Genomic DNA, 20,982 nt, shown 5'->3' with positions numbered 1-20,982 from the left:
CAAAAAATTAGCCAAGCGTGGTAGTGGGCGCCTGTAGTCCCAGCTACTTGGGAGGCTGAGGCAGGAGAATCACTTGAACCTGGGAGGCGGAGGTTGCAAGGAGCCAAGATCATGCTATTGCACTCCAGCCTGGGCAACAAGAGTAAAACTCCATCTCAAAAAAAAAGAATAATAATAATAAACAGGATTTGATTACAGATTACTAAAAGGTAGTATTTTCCAAAATGTATTTCATATAAAACTAGAAATTTCTGAGATAATATTTTTAAAGATTATGTAATCAAGAAAGTTTTACAACTACAAGGCTGAACAAAATTTTTAAAGCTCTTTTGATTTATTTAAAACTGTCAGACTTCTCAGAACCTTCAAGACACTAATGTGTACACCATGAATATCCATGAAAAAGGTAAAGCATGCAATGGAAAGGGCCCCCAAACTCCCTTTTTTAATAGATCAAAGTTTAGGAAAACTGGCTACAAGGTGTTCAGCTCTAATATGTAGCTGCAATTTGCAGTAGCTATTAGCTTCTAACCATAAACATAGAATGTAAATTCAACCTTAAGCTTCCTAGTAGCCATTGCAAAGATGTGATACATTAATAGATTAAAAGTTCATGGTGTTCATCCAATGAAAACAAACTGGTTATGTATATAACTATGATTTGGTAATTAAAATAATATTAATAATACTTTTTTTAAATAACAAAAAAATTTAAAGAAAAAAGACAGTTGTTTCTGAAGCAATAATTATTTTCGATACTGTTCCTCAAGGGTGTTCATAAAGAGGATCAGGATGGCAACCTTCGCAACACCCCTCTTCAGCTCTTAAAATAATCAGTTTGCAGACAGTCTGATCCTTTTCCGGCATATTGCCACAGGGCAATTCAGTGGAAACAGGTGTACAAGAAGTCACTCCAGCTGCCACATGTTCATAGCTCTTAGTTGTCTAACTTAACCCAATACTCTGGTCCCACTCTGCCACTAACCAGTCATGCCTGTCTCTAAGAATAAATCATTTGCCTACTGTGGAGTTGAATTAGATGTTCCCTGAAATTCAGTTTCAAAGTTCTAGAAGTCTATAGGATCTATTTCTTATTTTTTTCCAGAAAAAAAAATTCAAGCTTCCAGTGTCCTTTAAAAGTATAAATTGAACCCTGTATTTATGTGTGACTTAAGTAGTGACACTCCTAGGGCATATGTTTAACACATTGCTAATTTTTTTAAGAGAGATGGAGTCTCACTGTGTTGTCCAGGCTGGTCTCAAACTCCTGGGCTCAAGCCATCCTCCCGCCTCAGCCTCCCAAAATGCTAGGATTACAGACATGAGCCACTGTGCCCAGCCACATCACTATAACCTTGAGTACACTGTCAAAAATTTGGAAAAACTAAAAGAAAAAGAGAGAAACTAAGAACAGAAGTAGGAGAGCCCCCAAAATGATTCTATCCTCTTGAGCATTTTGCTTTAAATCAACCTTAGTTTCTTTAGGAGGCTTTATTCATAATAATGACAGAAATAATTATAATAATTTGCTTTAAATCAGCCTATAGTTTCTTAGAAGATAATATAATGATGACAGAAGCAGCAGCAAGCACTTATACGGTGCTTCTTATGTATCACGTCCTCTTGTAAGCATTATATGTAATTATACTTTTAATTCTCACACTAACACAGAAAGGTAGATACTATTCCTATCCAATTTCACAGATAAGAAAGTTGTGATTCTGAGCAGGTGAATAACTTGCCTAAAGTCATGTGAGTGGGAGCAGCAGATCAGGAATTCAAGCTGGATCCAGAGTCTGAGGTTTAACTAGCACACGCTGCTGCCTCCCGGTCAGTTCCTGCGGTAGGTGACTGCTTGCTGCTGGTGTAAGAGGTGCCCGCGCTCCAGCTAGACATTAGATATTAGAGAGAGCACCTCCTCTCAAAATAAGACTTTGTTGAAAAATAAAGGCGGACTTTCTAAGAAGAGCAACTCCATAAATGCAGAGAATAACAAAGATTTTAATGGTTGATGATGATGATTATTCCAATAATATTAATAATAGAAGAGAAAACAATTCTGCAGTTCTCTTGAAAAATTAAAGGTAGCTTCCACCACAACAATGCAGTAGTTATTAACTCCTTTGGTAAAGCTTGAACCAACAGACCGCACCAAAAGTCAACAGACTTCAGATTGCAAGGTGAAGAGAACAAACTTCACAGGGAGCAAACTGTTGGGGAACAAAGGAAGCCTTTGTTTCACTCTCAGATGTGCAACTGATGTGCAACTTTTGCACAGACACTGGGGTGCCCACGCTGTCTTTCCTCCAGGTTAACACAAGACATTAGTCTTTTCTCCAACACCTCCTCTTTCCTTCCAGCCCTTCTCCCTTCTCTTCTCCTGCCCTCTGCTCCCCGGTCAGCATGTTCTTTCCTATTCAGGGACATAGAAGAGGGGTATATTTGACAGTCTAGCACCATTCTAACATAGAATCACATGTTGTAACCACACATTCAGGAAACATGCTTCATACTTCTAAAACCCTTCATTAGAGGATCTCAAAGCACTCTTCAAACAGTAATTAATCATCTACTTGGATGAATGTTTTCCTCCTAAAAGCTAGAAGTAGAAACACAACAATTATACGACTTACTCCTCAAACTACTACCAGCATATTCACTGAAATCCTTAAGCCACCTCCCCAACACACACACCCACACTCACATGTCCACCCACATGCAGAAAGTAGAGGAAGGGGGAGAGAGAAACAAAGAAACCATTTAGTGGCAAGGCCCTGAAATTCTTCACTCTTATCTTCACAGTAGAGGTGGGGCCCAGCTCATCTGTACACTATAAGTGTCAACAAGGACCTAAAGTTTTCTGGCACACCATTAATAGAATGAATGGGAATCTATTTCCATTTGTGAGGTTGTCTGTCTTCTCATATTAACCCCTCTTCTTTAAGCCATCCACACCCTGACTAGTATAGGCTTCTTAGCCAAACCAGGCTTTTCTTATCTCCTACTCCATTTTGTAGTCCTGAAGTGCTGAGTTTCTCCCATAAAGAACTGTCTGTGCATTTCAGAACTGGGTAAATTGGTTCTTCAAAGTGGGTTGTTTTCAAAATTAATGAAACGTGTTTGGCTTATTGGAGTGAGCTACAAAATCTAGGAAATTTTCTTTTTCTTTTCTTTCTTTCTTTTTTTTTTTTTTTGAGACGGAGTTTCACTCTTATCACCCAGGCTGGAGCGCAATGGCACGATCTCAGCTCACTGCAACCTCCACCTCCGGAGTTCAAGTGATTTTCCTGCCTCAGCCTCCCTAGTAGCTGTGATTACAGGTGCCCACCATCATGCCCAGCTAATTTTTGTATTTTTAGTAGAGACGGGGTTTCACCATGTTGGCCAGGCTTGTCTCGAACTCCTAACCTCAGGTGATCCACCTGCCTCCGCCTCCCAAAGTTATAGCTTATAGGCATGAGCCACTGCGCTCAGCCAGGAAATTTTCTTAATGAGTATGGACAATCTGTGTCTTCAGCTAACTTTTGCTTACCTTGTGCTACCTCCCTTTGGTTTCTCTCCTACCTGGAGTGCTGAGTCAAAACAAGACCATGGAGAAGCCTGGGAGCTACTGTTCCCTGAATGTTCCCTGTGGCTTCCTCCTCAGGGTCCTTTCTCTAGTTCCAACATCCAGCCCCAATGGCCCAGCCTGGCCACAGGGGCAATCTCTGGCCATTTCAAGTTGGTCCCTAAGGGAAGAAGCTGTGTTTCATTCCAGGGCAGACTGTAAGGGTCATGAGCCCCTTGAGGCCCATGACTTCACATCACCCATCATTCAGACGCTTCGCATCTCAAGAACCATCACCTATACAGGCATACCTTAGAGATACTGTTCAATTCCAGCCATTGCAACAAACTGACTATCACAATAAAGCAAGTCACACAAATATTTTGGTTTCCCAATATATATAAAATTTATGTTTATACTATACTGTAGTCTATTAAGAATGTAATAGTGCCTGGCCAACATGGTGAAACCCCATCTCTACTAAAAATACAAAAATTAGATGGGCATGGTGGTAGGCACCTGTAATCCCAGCTACTCAGGAGGCTGAGGCAGGAGAATCGCTTGAACTCGGGAGACGGAGGTTGCAGTGAGCCAAGATCGTGCCACTACACTCCAGCCTGGGCAGCAGAGCAAGACTCCATCTCAAAAAAAAAAAAAAAAGAATTGCAATAGCATAATGTCTAAAAAAACAATATACACACTTTAACTAAAAAACACTTTATTGCTCAAAAATGTTAACTATCATCTGAGCCTTCAGCAAGTCATAATCTTTTTGCTGGTGGAGGGTCCTGCCTCGATGTTGATAGCTGCTGACCAATCAGGCTGGTGGTTGCCAAAGGTTGGTGTGATTGTGGCAATTCCTTAAAATAAGACAATGAAGTTGCAACAACAATGGACTCTTCCTGTCATGAAAGATTTTTCTGTAGCATGTAATGCTGTCTGATAACACTTTACCCACAGCAGACCTTCTTTCAAAATTAGAGTTAATCCTCTCAAACCCTGCTGCTGCTTTATCAATTCAGCTTATGGAATACTCTAAATCCTTTGTTGTCATTTTAACAATGTTTCTAGCACCTTAATAAGGAGCACATGTTATCTCAAGAAACCACTTTCAGTTGGGCACAGTGGCTCACACCTGTAATCTCAGCACTTTAGGAGGCCAAGGTGGGTGGGTTGCTTGAGCCCAGGAGTTCAGGATCAGCCTAGGCAATGTGGTGAAACTCTGTCTCCACAAAACATACAAAAATTAGCCAGGTGTGGTGGCACATGTCTGTAGTCCCTGCTACTTGAAAGGTTGAGATGGGAGGATCACCTGAGCCTGAGCCCAGGACGTGGAGGTTGAAGTGGGGTAAGATCAAGCCACTGCACTCCAGCCTGGGCAACAAAGCAAGACCCTGTCTTGAAAAAAAAAGAAAGAAAAGAAAGGAAAAGGAGGGGAGGGGGAGGGGAGGGGGTAGGAGCAGAATGGGGAGGGAGAAGGAGGGGGAGAGATGAGGGAGGGGAGGGGGAGGAAGGGGAGGAAGAGGGATGAGGGAGGGGAGAGGAGGGGAGGGGAAGGGGAAGGGAGTGGGAAGGGGAGGGAAGGGAGAAATTTTCTTTGCTCATCCATAAGAAGCAACTGCTCATCTGTCCAGGTTTTACCACGAGCTTGCAGCAATTCTGTCACATCTTCAAGCTTCATTTCTAATTTTAGTTCTCTCGCTATTTTCACCACATCTGCAGTTACTTCATCCACTAAAGTCTTAAACCCCTCAAAGTCATCCATGAGGGTTAGAATCAACTTCTTCCAAACTCCTGTTAATGTTGATCTTTTGACTTCCTCCTGTCCATTGAAAATGTTCTGAATGACATCTAGAACGGTGAATCTTTTCGAAAAAGGTTTTAATTGACTTTGCCAAGATGCATCAGAGAAATTACTATGGCAGTTATAGCCTTATGAAATGCATTTCTTTCTTTTTTTTTTTTTTGAGACGGAGTCTCGCTGTATCGCCAGGCTGGAGTGCAGTGATGTGATCTCGGCTCACTGTAACCCCTGCCTCCCGGGTTCAAGTGATTCTCGTGCCTCAGCCTCCCGAGTAGCTGGGATTACAGGCATGCGCCACCACACCCAGCTAATTTTTGCAATTTTAGTAGAGATGGGGTTTCACCACGTTGAGCAGGATGGTCTCGATGGCCTGAACTCATGATCCACCCACCTGAGCCTCCCAAAGTGCTGGGATTACAGGTGTCAGCCACCACACCCAGCCATGAAATGCATTTCTTAAATAATAAGACATGAAAGTTGAAATTAATCCTTGATCTATGGGCTTCAGAATGGATGTTGTGTTAGCAGACATGAAAACAACATTCATCTCCCTGTACATCTCCATCAGAGCTGTTGATCGACTAAGTCACTGAACATTGTCACTAAGCAGTAATATTTTGAAAGGAATCTTTTTTTCTCAGAAGTAGGTCTCAACAATAGGCTTAGACTACTCGTAAACCAGCTGGGCACGGTGGCTCACGCCTGTAATCCCAGCACTTTGGAAGGCTGAGGCAGGGATTCCTTGAGCTCAGGAGTTTGAGACCAACCTGGGCAACATGGCAAGACCCCGTCTCTACTAAAAATACAAAACAAAAACAAAAAAAAACTCAGTAAACCACACTGTCAACATCGTGATGTCATCCAGGCTTTGTTGTTCTATTTCTAGAGCACAGGCAGAGTAGATCTAGCATAATTCTTAAGGGCCCTAGGATTTTAAGAATGGTTAATGTACACTGGCTTCAACTTTAAAGTTACCAGCTGCATTAGGCCCTATCAAGAGAGTCAGCCTGTCCTTTGAAGCTTTGAAGCCAGGCATTGACTTACTCAGCTATGAAAGTCTTAGATGGCATCTTTTACCAATATAAGGGTGTTTCATCAACACTGAAACTCTGTTATTTCATGTAGCTCCCTTCATCAATAATCTTAGCTAGATCTTCTGGAAAACTTGCTGCAGCTTCGATAACAGCACTTTGTTCACCTTGTACTTTTATGTTATGGAGACGTCTTCTTTCCTTAAACCTCATGAACCAACTGCTGGCTTCCAACTTCTGCAGCTTTCTCACCTCTCTCAGCCTTCAGAGAATTAAAGAGAATTAGGACCTTGCTCTCAATTAGGCTTTGGTTTAAGGGAATTGGTTTGTTCTTTCATCCAGACCATTCAAACTTTCCCCATATCAGCAACAAGTCTGTTTTACTTTCTTAAAATTTATGTGTTCACTGGAGTAGTACTTTTAATTTCCTTCCAGAATTTTTCTTTTGCAATCACAAGTTAACTGTTTGGTGCAAGAGACCTAGCTTTCAGCCCATCTTAGTTTTCGACATGCCTCCCTCACTAAGCACTGTCATCTCTAACTTTTAACTTAAAGTGAGAGACACGTGACTCTTCCCTTCACTTGTACACTTAGAGGCAATTGTAGGGTTATTCATTGGCTCAGTTTTAAGATTGGGAGGGAATAGGGATTTTCTCAGAGAATAGGGAGGCCCGAGGAAAGGGAGAAAGATGGAGAAATGGCCGGTCCATAGAACAGTCAGAATATACACATTTGTCTTGTATGGGTGTGGTTCATGGCACCTCAAAACAATTACAATAGTAACATCAAAGATCACTAATCACAGATCACCATAACAGATAATAATTATAATGAAAAAATTTGAAATATTGTGAGAATTACCAAATGTAACGAAAAGACATAAAGTGAGCACATGCTATTGGAAAAATGGCACACAATGTTGCCAAAACCTTTAATTTGCAAAAAATGCAATATCTGCAAAACACAACAAAGCGAAGCACAATCAAAAAGATATGCCAGGCCGGGCGCGGCGGCTCACAGCTGTAATCCCAGCACTTTGGGAGACCAAGGCAGGCGGATCACGAGCTCAGGAGATGGAGACCATCCTGGCTAACACAGTGAAACCCCGTCTCTACTAACAATACCAAAAAAATTAGCCGGGCATGGTGGTGTGTGCCTGTAGTCCCAGCTACTTGGGAGGCTGAGGCAGGAGAATGATGTGAACCCAGGAGGTGGAGCTTGCAGTGAGCCGAGATGGCGCCACTGCACTCCAGCCTGGGCGACAGAGCAAGACTCCATCTCAAAAAAAAAAAAAAAAAAAAGGTATGCCTATAGCTTGTTGTCCTCCACAGTGAGCAGAATACTCTTAAAAGCAGATTTTGACTCCATCAGCTGTGATCTGTAAGATTTAGGGTCTCACCTGTATCTCACCATTTTCTAGGAATGGCATGAGTTAATGTCATTCCTACCCTGCTTCAAGTATCATATTAGAATTCTTGCCCTCAACCTTTCAGGGAAGGGGAGTGGGACATTGAGACCCTCCTCAGCCTTGCCTTTTGACCTTCTGGGTGTCTCTCCACTCATTTGGACATGCATTATATCCCATTGTTTTTCTTTCATTCATCCATCTTAGTAATCATTATTGAGCACCTAGTGTATACAGACACAGTAATGAACAAAATAAACATGGGTCCTGTCCTCTGGGAGTTATACTCCTGAGGGCAGACAAATGGTAAACAATCAGACAAATAGCTGCATCATTACAGAGTCATGATACATGCTTTCTGAGAGTACAGGACACCATGAAGGAATATAACAGGCTGATCTAATGAAGGACACTTGTGCAACAGCATTTGTCAGGCCATCTGTCCTGAATGCTTGGCTTGGTGGGTGCCACAGCCACAACATGCTTCTCATAGTTGCCTTCCATGTCTGGTGAAGATTCCTTAAAAGAAAAGCAGCTGTCATTCAGGGTTGCCTCGGAAAGAAATCAGGATTGGCATCCTCCTTCGTTTGCTTTGATTTGTAGAGTTTGAAGAGACTTCAAGAAGCCAGATCACCTGCCTTGCAACTCTGGGGCATCATTCACATCACAATCTATGAATGGAGCTTCCAGAATTGCACACGCAGTCAGTTAATGACAAGCCCTGAATTTGTAAGTAAAAGTTTTAATTCCATGGAAGGATAATTGAGCAACTGTGACCTTACAGAACATTTGTTACCACTCCTCTCCCATTCTGCCTTTAAGATGACATTGGCAGAGATTTCAGCTATCCTCAGTAACTCTCTCCAGGAAGCATGAAAATCACTCTAGTGAATTCTATACTTCCTTGCTTTCCTTTGTGATAGTGGGCACTGGCCTGAACGGAAACCTTTGGTCTGGTGGCTTAACCATTCCACTATAAAGGAAGGAAGGCAGAAGGAGAAAACAAGGAGGCAAGGAAGGAAAGAAAAGAAAGAAGAGGAGATGGAGTAAAAGGAAAAGAATGAGAAGGAGGAGGAGAGACTGAGGTGGGAAGATCACTTGAGACCAAAGTTCAAGACCAGCCTGGGCAACATCGTAAGATCTCATCTCTATAAAAAATAAAAAACTAGCCAGCCATGATGGTGTGCACCTGTAGTCTTAGCTACTCAGAAGGCTGAGGCAGGAGGATTGCTTGAGCCCAGTAGTTAGAGTGCAATGAGGTAGGATTGCACCACTATGCTCCAGCCTAGGCAACAGAGTAGGACCCTGTTTAAAAAAAAATAGAGGAGGAAGACAAAAATGAGGAGAAATAAAAATAAAACAAATATTTGCTGCAATATTTTACATTAATGTAAAAAAATCCATGATGAACAAACTATCAAAATTTTCAATGAAGACAGGCTCAATATCACTGATTTTTCCTTTTGCCTAAGGTTCCAATATGGCTCAGCATGACACTGACACCCACATTCATTTGTGGGAGCATGTAGGCTTTGTTTGTTCTTACTAAGATTTGAGAATCCATGGGACCAGGTGAATATCTGGAGCTGGTGTTAGTAGCTAGCGAGAGCCTATTCTATGCAACTCTTTCGAACTCCATGTTAAGAACATGGTATTGATATCAAACATGGTGAGAGTGTTTAATCAGGGAAATTTGCTAAGGCTATAAATTAGGGGCTTTTTCTCCCCAGAGAGCTGGTTTACCAACATCTACCTACTGGAAGGCTTATTTACTCTCTGTTTAGGAACAAACACTGGTAAGGGTAGGTTTTAGTTAAAGCTGTCTCTACTATGGGTACAACTGACATTTGGGCCTGGCTAGTTCTTTGTTACTGAGGCTGCCCTGTGCATTGTAGGAGGTTTAGCAGCATCCCTGGCTTCTACCTTCTAGATGCTGATAACACACCCCTGTTACCCCAGTGGTGACAACCGAAAGTCTGCAAACACTGCCAAATGTTCCAGGGGGTGGGGAGGGGCTGGGAAGGGGATGTCAATTTGTTTGGTTCGAGAACCAACAGTGATCAGGACAGCCCCAAACTGAAGAAGCCAGAATGCTGTGCAAAGCAGTTACTTCCTGCGCTTTCTAGCATAAGGAGGCAGCAGTTATAGCCCTACTGACCTTGGAATGATCCTACTGGGCGGTGGGGTTGGGGAGGTGGGGGAACAACTTTCCCAGTTCCTTGGTGGAGGTTTGTCAAGCTTCTCTGCCTGAGGATTGGCTTCCTTAGACAAACAAACATTTGGTTAGTTTGACGGGTAATCCAAATTATGATTAGAAACAGATTACCTAGCTGGAGACTTGTTTGGCCAGGAACAAAACCACACACACAAATCCCTAATCACTTTCCAGGAAGAGGCCTCTCTTTAACTGGGACTGGGGACAAAAGCCTTTTCTTGAACTTTTAATCTTTTCATATATTCTTAGATCCTTGTGCCTCTCCTTGAAAAAAGGAGGCAGCCTCTAGCCAAGTCGAGTCTCTGAGCATACTCCACTGCCAGTGCGGGGTCAGGCTACAGTGTGTGTACAAAGGGTGGCCACTTGCAATCAGAACTTGCATGCTAGATTTCTGATTTTCTCATCACCAAGATTTTGAATGAAATATAAAAGGAAATAATCTTTGTAACAGCATTCAAACTTTTTTTTTCTTTTTGGAGACAGAGTCTCACTCTGTCACCCAGGCTGGAGTGCAGTGGGGACGATCTCCGCTCACTGCACTCTCCGCCTCCCAGGTTCAACTGATTCTCCTGCTTCAGCTTCCCGAGTAGCTGGGATTGCAGGCACGCACCATCACACCCAACTAATTTGTGTATTTTTAGTAGAGACAGGGTTTCACCACGTTGGCCAGGGTGGTCTCAATCTCCTGTCCTTGTGATCTGCCCACCTCAGCCTCACAAAGCGCTGGGATTACAGGCGTGAGCCACTGCGCCCAGCCAGCGTTCAACTATTTTTAAAGAATATTTAATTTACCATGTTTAAAAATAGTTTGCAAGAAATTTTTAGCCACTCCATCCTATGTCATACTCACATATGCACACACACCCACACACCCACACACACACACACACACACACACTCATTTTGGTAGCAGCTGTAGCCAGATGGTATCTTCATCCTGGATGCCTCCTGATTCCCAACACACAGCTGTTGAGTCGGCCCTCATGTTTTCCAGCTGTTCTTTGCAGAATTAGAAGCTGGACAACTGAGGGAGAAGAGACAAAGTCGGGCTAAGTGAAAGAGGACAGAACCAACGTATTCCCTTCTTGGAATCTCAAAGATCCAAAGATTGTGTTGGGAGAATCAGGACCGGTCATCTAGACACCAGGAAACACTCATCTACCTTCTGTCATCCATGCAACCAGAAACCCAAGCCTTTCTTTAGGTGAATAAGGAAACTAAACAATTTGCCATTTCAACTAGTATCCCTGGGATGACAACTCCCAAATCTTTATCTTTAGCCTTACCACATACTTGAGCTCCAGATCTGAATTTCCAGTGCCTATTGGCCAGGTGCAGATGTACACCCCGCCAGCCCCTCAAATGCAATGCTAGCTATATAGGGATCACCATTCCCAGCCTAGCAGCCCCTCTTCTGGGGCTCCCCCTCTCAGTAGTATCTCTCCCCATTCACACAGGGGCTTGAAGCCTTGGGTCACCTTCAAAGCCACCTTCTCCACTCTGATACCCACTCTCTCTCTCATATCTGCCTCTTATTTTCATTTCTACGGAAACAATTCTCTCTCCTGCCTAAATGACTGCACCACTCTGGCACCAGTTGCTCTGTCTCACCCAGACACTGTTTCCTAAATAGCTCAAACATTGCCTTCTAGGTATCAAACATCAGTGGCTCTTCTTGACCTATAGTGCTCTTAAACAAGTTTTTCAAGGGCAGCCATGGTTTACCTGCAACCCCATTTTGCTATTCTCATCTGTCCTTGGGTCCTTCCCTGTCTTCCAGCCCTTACAAATTACTTGTCTAATGTATGAGATGGCAAACACACCCTACCCTTGCTAAAGCTACTTCCTCATCCCTTTTTCTGACTATTAACATTAGTCCTAGATCAAATGCTGCCTCCTTACCCTGGAAAACCTGTTTCCTCTTCATTCCCGTGATACTTTGTAATACATAATATATATTTTAATAGGCTTTATTCTTTAGAGCAATTTACATTTCACATATACATTTTATGCTCTAGCCAGTCCTCCCCCCGCACTGAGGGAGGAGGCACAACACCTACATCTACTAGTTAATTGCTTGGGAAATAGTTGTTGAAAGAAAACCAATTCCTAGAAAAAGACAGCCCAATGAGACAGGTAAGATCACAATAAGACTAACTTCAGGTGCAAGTGTATCCAAAGCATAATATATAATAACAGGGGTGTGTGGGGAGGTGGGAAGAACAGGGGCAGAACCACACCCACTTTTTGGCATTGAGAAAAGGGAAGAGGCCCACCCCACATTAAAACTGCAATTCCCTCAGGGATCCACCTCCTTCATCTACGGGAAGGATGGCAACTAAGCAATGTCCCAATGACTGTGCCATCACAGAGGACAACCTGAACACTCCCCTAGGGCTAAGGGTTCAGAAACCAGCCACCCGGAAGTTTGCTGTGTCAAGCACACACTACTGAGCTTTGCTCCAAAGAGTTCTTTAAATGTGGTAACTTGATACCAAATCTTCCCTTCGTGCTGATCACATATTTAAACTGTGGTTCTTCTACTTGAAATGATCTTTTTTAAAAAAGCCTCAGAGGACTACTGATTAGAATAATTACAAGGAAAACACACTTCCTAACCCAAACATCACTTTAAAAGCTGTCAACCCTGTTGAAGTGACTAGAAAAACTGAAAAAGTGGAGAGGCCAATGCGTTATTATTTTTTTAAACTCACATTCAAATCTTATTTGTTGAGCACCTACCCTATTCACAGAAGTTACTGGATCTGTCACATGTCACACGAGGTAAGTGGTGTTATCTCCTTTTCAGAAACGAGAAAACTGAGATTCGGGAGCATGTATGTGGTCTACTTTATCTCTTAATTAGCTCATAAGTTTTCTGAAGTGAGCCCATGTGTGCTCAAACCCATAGCGTCTCCCACAGTGTCAGAATGCTACGTGTTTGACAAATACTTACTGAGCCTCAAAAGTAAGATGTCCTACCCTTTTACGGAAGACATGCCTTTGGTAATTTTTCTCCTTCCTATACACCAGAAGCCACTTCCTCTGGCATGTCAAAACCCCCACATGGCAGCCAGGAGAATACGCCCCCAGCCTTCCATCCACAAGGAGTGCGTAATTAACAGAGTGCCTCAGGTGCTGAGCTCTGAAAGCCCAGGGCCAGGTCCCACCTCCTATGGGCTCCCAACCTTCAGTTGACTTTGGCCTAAAGTCCTCCACAGCCTTGCCAAACTTTTCTCAGACTGCAAAGGAAGATATAGAGCACTCCACCCAGGCCGGGCACAGTGGCTCACACCTGTAATCCCAGCACTTTGAAAGGCTGAGGCGGGCAGATCACCTGAGCTCAGGAGTTCGAGACCAGCCTAGCCAACATGGCAAAACCCCATCTCTACTAAAAATACGAAAATTAGCCAGGTATGATGGTGTGTGCCTGTAGTCCCAGCTACTTGGGAGGCCGAAGCAGGAGAATCACTTGAACCTGGGAGGCAGAGGTTGCAATGAGCCGAGATCACTCCACTAAACCGCAGCCTGGGCGACAGAGTGAGACTTTGTCTCAAGAAAAAAAAAAACCCACACACACACACTCCACTCACCCTTTCTTCACTCTAGGATCAGACTTACAGTGTGACGACTATCTTAGCTTCCTCTAGCTCCCTTGCCACTTTCTCATAGACTTTCACACTACTAAAATCTTGCCATGTTTGATCCTGTCTTGAGGTCTGCTTCTTGGGGGACTAGGGACTAACATGCCCCAGTTTTTGCTTGAATAAAAGATCATTCCCTTAGGAGTATTTAGCAAACACCTATTATGTGCTGGGAATACAGGGGTGAACAACAAAAGCATCTGTGCCCTCATCAGTAACAGACTCATCAAATAATTACAAAAATTAAAAGTAGAGGGAGCTGTGATGAGATGTGAGGGGAGAACCTGACCTATTCTGTGGGAGTGGGAGGGAATTCCCTGAAGGATGAGGAGTTAACCAGACAAAGGTGTGGAGTATTTCAGGCTGATGAACAGAAGGCACAAGGCCCTGGGCTAGTAGGGAGCTCCCCAAACAAAAGGACTTGGAGGAGACTTCAGACAAAGGAGAGGAATGCAGAACAATGTGACTGAAGAGGACGGCCCTTAAGAGAATGAAGAATATGGCCTTGTAAGCCATCTTGGGAATTTGGAAAGGTGACTTATCTTTCTAGAGTGCAAGCTCTTTGAAAGCAATTACCTTGTAGCAGCCTTCTTTGCTAGTTCTGGTATAATACCTTGCACAATACAAATGCTCACTAAATATTTGTTGAATCCAAGTAACAGAAATCAGTAAGGAAATAACTTGATTTTTTTTTTTTTTTTTTTTTTTTTTTTTTTGCGTTATTCTCCCTATCACCAAGGGCACAGCAAATTAGCCAAATGCGTCAACCATGTAGAAGCTTCTGGCCCCTGCTGGCTGATAAAACTGATGATGACAATGAGGATGATAATTCCCAGGCACTGGTCTAATTGTTGGAGAGATACAAGCAGAGAGATACTGCGGAACATGCTCTGGATCAAACTGTCTTGTCCAAATACTGGCCCAGCCGGTGCGGTGGCTCACACTTGTAATCCCAGAACTTTGGGAGACCAAGTCAAGCAGATCACCTGAGGCCAGGAGTTCGAGACCAGACTGGCCAACACAGTGAACCCCATCTCTAATAAAAATACAAAAATTAGCTAGTCATGGTGGCACATGGCTGTAATCCCGGATACTCCAACTGAGGCAGGAGAATCGCTTAAACCTAGGAGATGGAGGTTGCAGTGAGCCCACACCACCCCCCACTGCACTCCAGCCCGGGAGACAGAGCAAGATTCTGTCTCAAAAAAAAAAAACAATTGGCCTTGCCACTTCCTACTTGGGTGATCTTAAGTTACCTAATGTCACTGCATCTCCGTGTCCTCATCTGTAAAGCAGAATTGATCACACTACCTCCACTGGAGCACTGGGGATGGGAGATGGGTACAGGAAATTGTTACAGAAAGCACCTTCAGCATACTGTCTGGTGCAGAGCAAGCGTCCAATAAATGGTACCAATTGTTAATATTCACACGTGGTCCCCTCGGCTGAGATAGGAGAACATGCACAGGGAGATTTCCCAGACCAGAGGGAATTGTCATAAACTGTCATCAGAACTGCATGGGATCACTTGTGATGCAAGAGGCCAGCTTTGAGGACCCACTGGGTAGGCTGCAAATCTTGAAGCCTGGCCAAGCCCAGGCTTGCACTTTATACACTTGGACTCTGAATCCCACAGTAGTATTTAAATATAGATCTGAACATCAGACTAGACAGTGCACCACTAATGTGCGGGTATATGCAACATGCTCACAAGGCAAACAGCGGCCGGGGAAGGGACACACAGCTTCTAGTTTTTCTGTCCTAGAGGACAGAGGCTGTGCCTTTTTTGGCTCCATTTCAGAGCCGCAAAAGGCAGCATCATGAGCAGACATGGCCTAGTTCCTGCCTCTCGGGTTTGTTTTCCCATGTGGGACATTGTAGTTAGATCCTGAGCTTAGAAGAAAATGCCTACGGAATCAAAAAGGATAAAAGGAGGAAAAATACCTGGCTTCTGCCCCAAACGCTGTGCCCTAGCTGGCTCCAGCTGCCTTGGAATGGGGCAGGGTGGTTGGGTTGTAATTGCCCAGGCAGAGATATGAGGTATGCAGGCCTACGTGCACTGCCTCACACATCACGAGGCTGGGAGGGGCTCTGTTTAGTCAGTGTCCAGCTGATAACGACCTGAATCCTTAGGATGCCAGCTGCCTGCCAAGCTGGACATGTCCAGACAGTGGGACCCAGAGGTCCAGGAGACAAAACAAAGGGCCTGTTACTGAGTCAGTTCTGCTTAAGTGTGTCATCCTTACTGAAAAAGGTTTTGGGCAGGCTGGCAGAGAGGCTATGTCCCAGGAAGCCCAGAATTCTGGAGTGGAGACAGTCAAATTCTAAAGGGGCTCTCTGCTGGCAGATTCCTGTCAATGATTCAACCTGGGCTCTCTCAGTAGGATCTGGCAGTTGGGCCATACCTTCCTAAGAGTATTCTTTTCCCTGCCTCCCACTGTTGCCAGGCCCAGCTGGTGCTGGCTCTCTTAGTACCCTCTTTTTTAGGGGGACCGCATCCATCAAGGCCTAAAACCTTCCCACTCCCCTTTTCACCAGAACATAATGATATTAATGATGGCTAACACGTATTTAGGACTTACATCAGCCACTTACTGCTCTAAGCACTTTATATATATGTTGACTAATTTACTCATCACAACCACCCTATGAGATATGTACCACTATTTTCCCATTTAACAGATCAGTAAACTAAGGCACAGAGAGTAAATACCTTACCCCAAATCATGTAGCTAGTAAGGTGGCAGAGCCAGGAAGCAAGTCCAGGTGGTCTGAACCCAGAGTCCCTGCTCCTAACCACTATGCTATATTTCTTCTCCATTTATGACCAATTTCTTACTGATTAAAATTAGTTTAAAATCATCCGATTCCTAGGCCTGCTTTTCCAGAATGAACAGCACTCAGGCTCAGAGTTGGGATTTCATAACTTCCTATTTTGTGTATAGGAAAACTGAAAAATGTTTACAAATTAGGAGAGGCTAGGAAGGGAGGCCAAGCAGCTCAAACATGTGGTGTCAGCTTTATGATGAAAACTCTGGTCTTCTTAGCCAAGTGCGGACTTGGACAAAATATCCCTCTTAATGCAAGCTATGCCTTAGATTTTCTAGTTTAAGAGACACTTGTAATGCAAAAATTATCCAGGCGTGGTGGTGGGCGCCTGTAATCCCAGCTACTCGGGAGGCTGAGGCAGAAGAATCACTTGAACCTGAGAGGTGGAGGTTGCAGTGAGCCAAGATCACGCCATTGCACTCCAGCCTGGGTGACAGAGTGAGACTCTGTCTCCAAAAAAAAAAAAAAAAAAGAGACACTTGTAATTCAGTTAGGGGAACTGGGTACATAGTTCGGAAAAGCAGCTCACGGTTTGTTTATAGCATGCCCCACACCCACCACCAACTAGGCACCTCACCCAAGGGAGAAATAGCAGCCTTACAAATTGGAATGTTGTGGCTAGATTGGTGAGCCATTCCCAGAAAGAGGGAATTCTTTGTAGCCATGGAAGTGATGGATGATCTAACATTACTGATCACTTAATCACTAGGTACTTTATGTCATTTAATGCTTGCAGAAAGCCTAGGACATTTTTACTACTTTCCCCATCTTGTAGATGAGAATACTGATGCTCAGAGATCTTATATACTTACCTAAAGTAAGTCCTGATGAACCTAGGACTCAAACCCCATCTGAATCTAAACAAGGGAAGCACTCAGTGCCAGTCCAAGCCCAACTTTCCCAGGAGCCTTCACTGTCTCCTCTGAACCATGTCAGCCCCTATATCTTGACACAACTCTATTCCCTGCCATCTTTGCCACAATCTGCACTTATTACCATTGTTTCATGCTGGGCCAGTCTTATTAGCTAATCAGATTGGAAATTCTGGGGAGCAGCGATACTGGCTTGAACTTTGTTTCAGGCTATTTCAGGACAGACAAACTGGGAAAGCTAAACACCTAGAACCACAGCCTGGTCTCCCTAGTCGGGGTAGGTCCGTCACTTCATCCCTAGAAAGTGCCAGTTTGGCTTTACAAGTTTCTAAACCATTCGTTGGCAATAGCTTACGTGTTATTCTTGCCCTCCTTTGTCAATCTCTTTATGGCTACTGCAGTTGGGTCCAGATATTGCAAATCCTCCCTGAAAGTAACTAACTCTGACTGCATTGTCACTAACTTGGGTTTGGCACAAGAGGAAAAGGTAGCTGAGTTTCCAATTCTGCTTCTCTTTGACTATAGCTCACCATGCTGCAGGCCCTTCCTCCTATGCTAGTACTAACCAACATGAGCCCTAAGCTCTAATCTCAACCCTCTCCCAAATCCCAACACGTCAGACTAAATAATAATAAGGCCACAGGGCAGGCACACTGAGGCATGTGTGTGTCACTACCCAAGTCAAAGTCAAGATACATTCCAGGGCAGTTTATGATGCAGAAGGCGCCCTCTAATTTAACAAAAAAGCAAGAGGGCTGGGTGTTTCCTTTATTTCCCAAAGTAAAGAACAAAAGCTTTTCTCATAGTAAAAAGCCTGAACCCACTCAACCTGATCCTGTCCTCCCAGTCAACAAACACATTAATGTCAGTAAGAGTGTCCAGACATATATAATCATGTATGAAAGTCAACAAAAGGAAGGTGTCATCTCTTTCTGCCACCTCTCCAGAAGATGTGATAGTGAGGGTGTTGTCAGCTAACTGCTTCAAAGGCAAGCTGGGCAGTAGGCTGTTCCATATCCCCTAGGAACATGGACATTACTTCACACCATGATTTACTAAAACAAAAGCAAACAGGGACCAGCAGAGACAGCAGTGAAATGAGATGGTGACATCTTCCTGATGCTTTTCAGCTGCTTGGATCTCTCCATTTTAAGACAGATAATGAGGCCATCTTAGGCTCAACCCTTTTCTGATTCCATCTCTTTTCACTGCAATGTACCTGTCCAGTGTGCCGATCCCTCCATGTTTTTAAAGGGAAGTTCCTCTGATCAGTGACCCCATAGGAATATGTCAATGTCTAGCCTCACACTACAGGGTGATGACAGCCAGTCTTTGTTTTTCCTCCTCTAGGTTATACGAGCATCTTAAACATAGTGGAACTCACAATTCCAGCTTTATTCCAAACTAGTGAGATATTTCTCAGCTGCTTCCTCCACCTGCTCCTCAGGTCCAGAGTACAGGGCATTTGCCTAAGTCAGCATGCTAGGTGATAACCACAAAGCTTTTCCTACCACGCCTGCCATTTCCAAGCCCTTCTCTAATTGCAGTCTCCTCTATTCTAGTCTCAACTCTACTTGCTATTGGTGGAGTGCTTCTCCAGGGATGCATGTGGAGGAAAAGAAAAAGGAACCAGAGATGAAGGGGACATCCCCCTCCCTGGCACTGTCTCCATCTCTCCACAGTACACCCATCATCTCCATTGGAAGGAAGGTACTCATGATCTTCCTTGGAAGGAAGGCACCCAGACCTGCCCTGCAGAGACCATGAAATTAGTTCAGTACTTCTCAATAAATCTGTGGTAAAGGACCTGCTGATTTTTTCTAAAATTCTCAATCTATTATGAATCATCAATTTTGTAAAATAAACAAAAATGAATTATTAGAAAAGAGTTGAAAATAAAAGGCATATAAAATACAAGCTCAATTTTTTTGTTATTGTGTCATAAAACTATTCCATCATATTGCTATGAACGTTTCTAAACAATTGCTCTCCATTTCTTCCCTTGTCCACAAACCAGCACAGGTTTGAGTCTCCCTGCTCTAGCTCAAGGTCTTAGCTATTTACTTAACCACTTAGAGCCTAGACCTGTTGTTTCTGCAAGATGGAAGAACAGTCACTATCTCAGCTGGTCAATGATGCCCCACATCTATATATTCCAGGGACTCATTCCTGATTCTCCCTTAAGTTCTAAAAATATTTCAAAGACAATAAAATAATGCTGAACTTCTGAGGAGGGTATTTGTTTGCATTTCTTACTGCTGATCTGGAACCACCTAATACTAAAGCACCTTGGAGAGTAATGAAAGAAATACACAAGAGAAGAAGATGCAAACACTGGTAGGTCACTCACCGTCTTAGGGCTTCCTTTGTGGAACCAATAGAGAAAAGCATCCTGAAAACATGTCAAAGGTCTAAGGATTGTTATCATTGGGGCTGGTGAGTTATGGCCCAGAGCGACAGTAATACAGGTGCCCTACTGGCTGTTATCTATTCAAAACATGCCACTGGACTGTGAGGGAGGCAACCCTTAAAAGGGTGTGAAATAGAAAAAGAGGACAAACTTGTCCACAGCACTCAGGAGGCTCTGGGAATGAACCAGGAGGAAATAGTAGCCCAGTTAACATAGTTTCTGTACCTCCAGAGCAAGCAATTAAATCTCAGTGTCTACCATAGCAAAAGACCTATTGCACTTGAGGAACAAAATTGGGGATGATCATCCTTTAGTGGGAGGAAGTTGGGAAATGAGGTAGGACATATAGGGTGAGGGGCAGGACTCTGCTATGGACTGCATATTTGTATCTCCCCACCTCCAAATTTATAAGTTGAAACCTAAATCCCCAATGTCATGGTATTTGGAGGTGGGGCCTCCAGAAGTTTTATATCGTGATGGTGGAGCCCTCATGAATGGGATTAGTGCCCTTGAAAGAAGAGACATGAAGAGATGCTCTCTCTCTAGTTTCTGCCATGTGGGGATACAAAGAGAAGATGCTGTTTCTAATCCAGGAAGAGGCCCTCACTAGACACTGGATCTACTGACTTCTGAGCCTCCAGAACTGTGAGAGATCAATTTCTGTTATTGAAGCCACCCAGTCCATAGTAGTTTGTTATAGCAGCCTAAACTAAGACTCTATTCCCCCAGAAGCAATTTTTAAAATAGCTTTATTGACATATAATTGCCATCCAATACACTTCATGTGTTTAAAATACAAAATTTGATATGCGTTGACACAGGCACACACCTACAAAATGGTCACAACAATCAACCATCACTGGCACATCCATCACCACCAAAAAGTTTCCCAGTGCCCCTTTATCATCCCTGCCTCCCTGCTCTTCCTTCCCTACCCAGAAGATAAGCACTGACCTCCTTTCTGTCATTATATATTCGTTTGCATTTTCTATAATTTTATATAAATGGAAACATGCAGTATATATGCTTTTTGAGGATGGGGGGGTCTGGCTTCTTTAATTCAACATAATTATTTTGAGAATCATTCATGTTGTGGTATGTATCAATTGTTCATTCTTTTATATTGCTGAGTAGGTAGTTTTTCACTTATAAGCAACTTTACGTCTCAAACAAGGTTACCCTGGGACTAAAATTTTGAGGGATTAAGGAAAGTTTATTAAAAATT

General features: G+C 43.4%; 1 long non-coding RNA gene across 8 annotated transcripts in view; it reads right to left on the bottom strand.

Moving 5' to 3' along the window:
- LOC117069834 overlaps positions 1 to 19,829 on the bottom strand; it is a 54,561-nt gene extending 34,732 nt beyond the window's left edge. For 3 of the 8 annotated variants that reach the window (XR_004431683.1, XR_004431678.1, XR_004431679.1), the window contains exons 1-2: positions 19,698 to 19,829; positions 10,901 to 11,026 (exon numbers count right to left, since the gene is read on the bottom strand). This is a non-coding gene — a long non-coding RNA (uncharacterized LOC117069834). Of the gene's footprint in view, positions 1 to 2,026; positions 2,211 to 8,151; positions 8,307 to 9,945; positions 10,050 to 10,900; positions 11,027 to 19,697 lie in introns of those variants that run through there. The other 5 variants (XR_004431681.1, XR_004431680.1, XR_004431682.1 and 2 more) reach the window with 4 other exon arrangements.
- Positions 19,830 to 20,982: the final 1,153 nt, after the last annotated feature.

Source organism: Trachypithecus francoisi, unplaced genomic scaffold (assembly GCF_009764315.1).
Source record: "Trachypithecus francoisi isolate TF-2019V2 unplaced genomic scaffold, Tfra_2.0 Lachesis_group3, whole genome shotgun sequence".
NCBI lineage: Eukaryota > Metazoa > Chordata > Mammalia > Primates > Cercopithecidae > Trachypithecus > Trachypithecus francoisi.
This window is presented reverse-complemented; position numbering and strand designations above follow the sequence as displayed.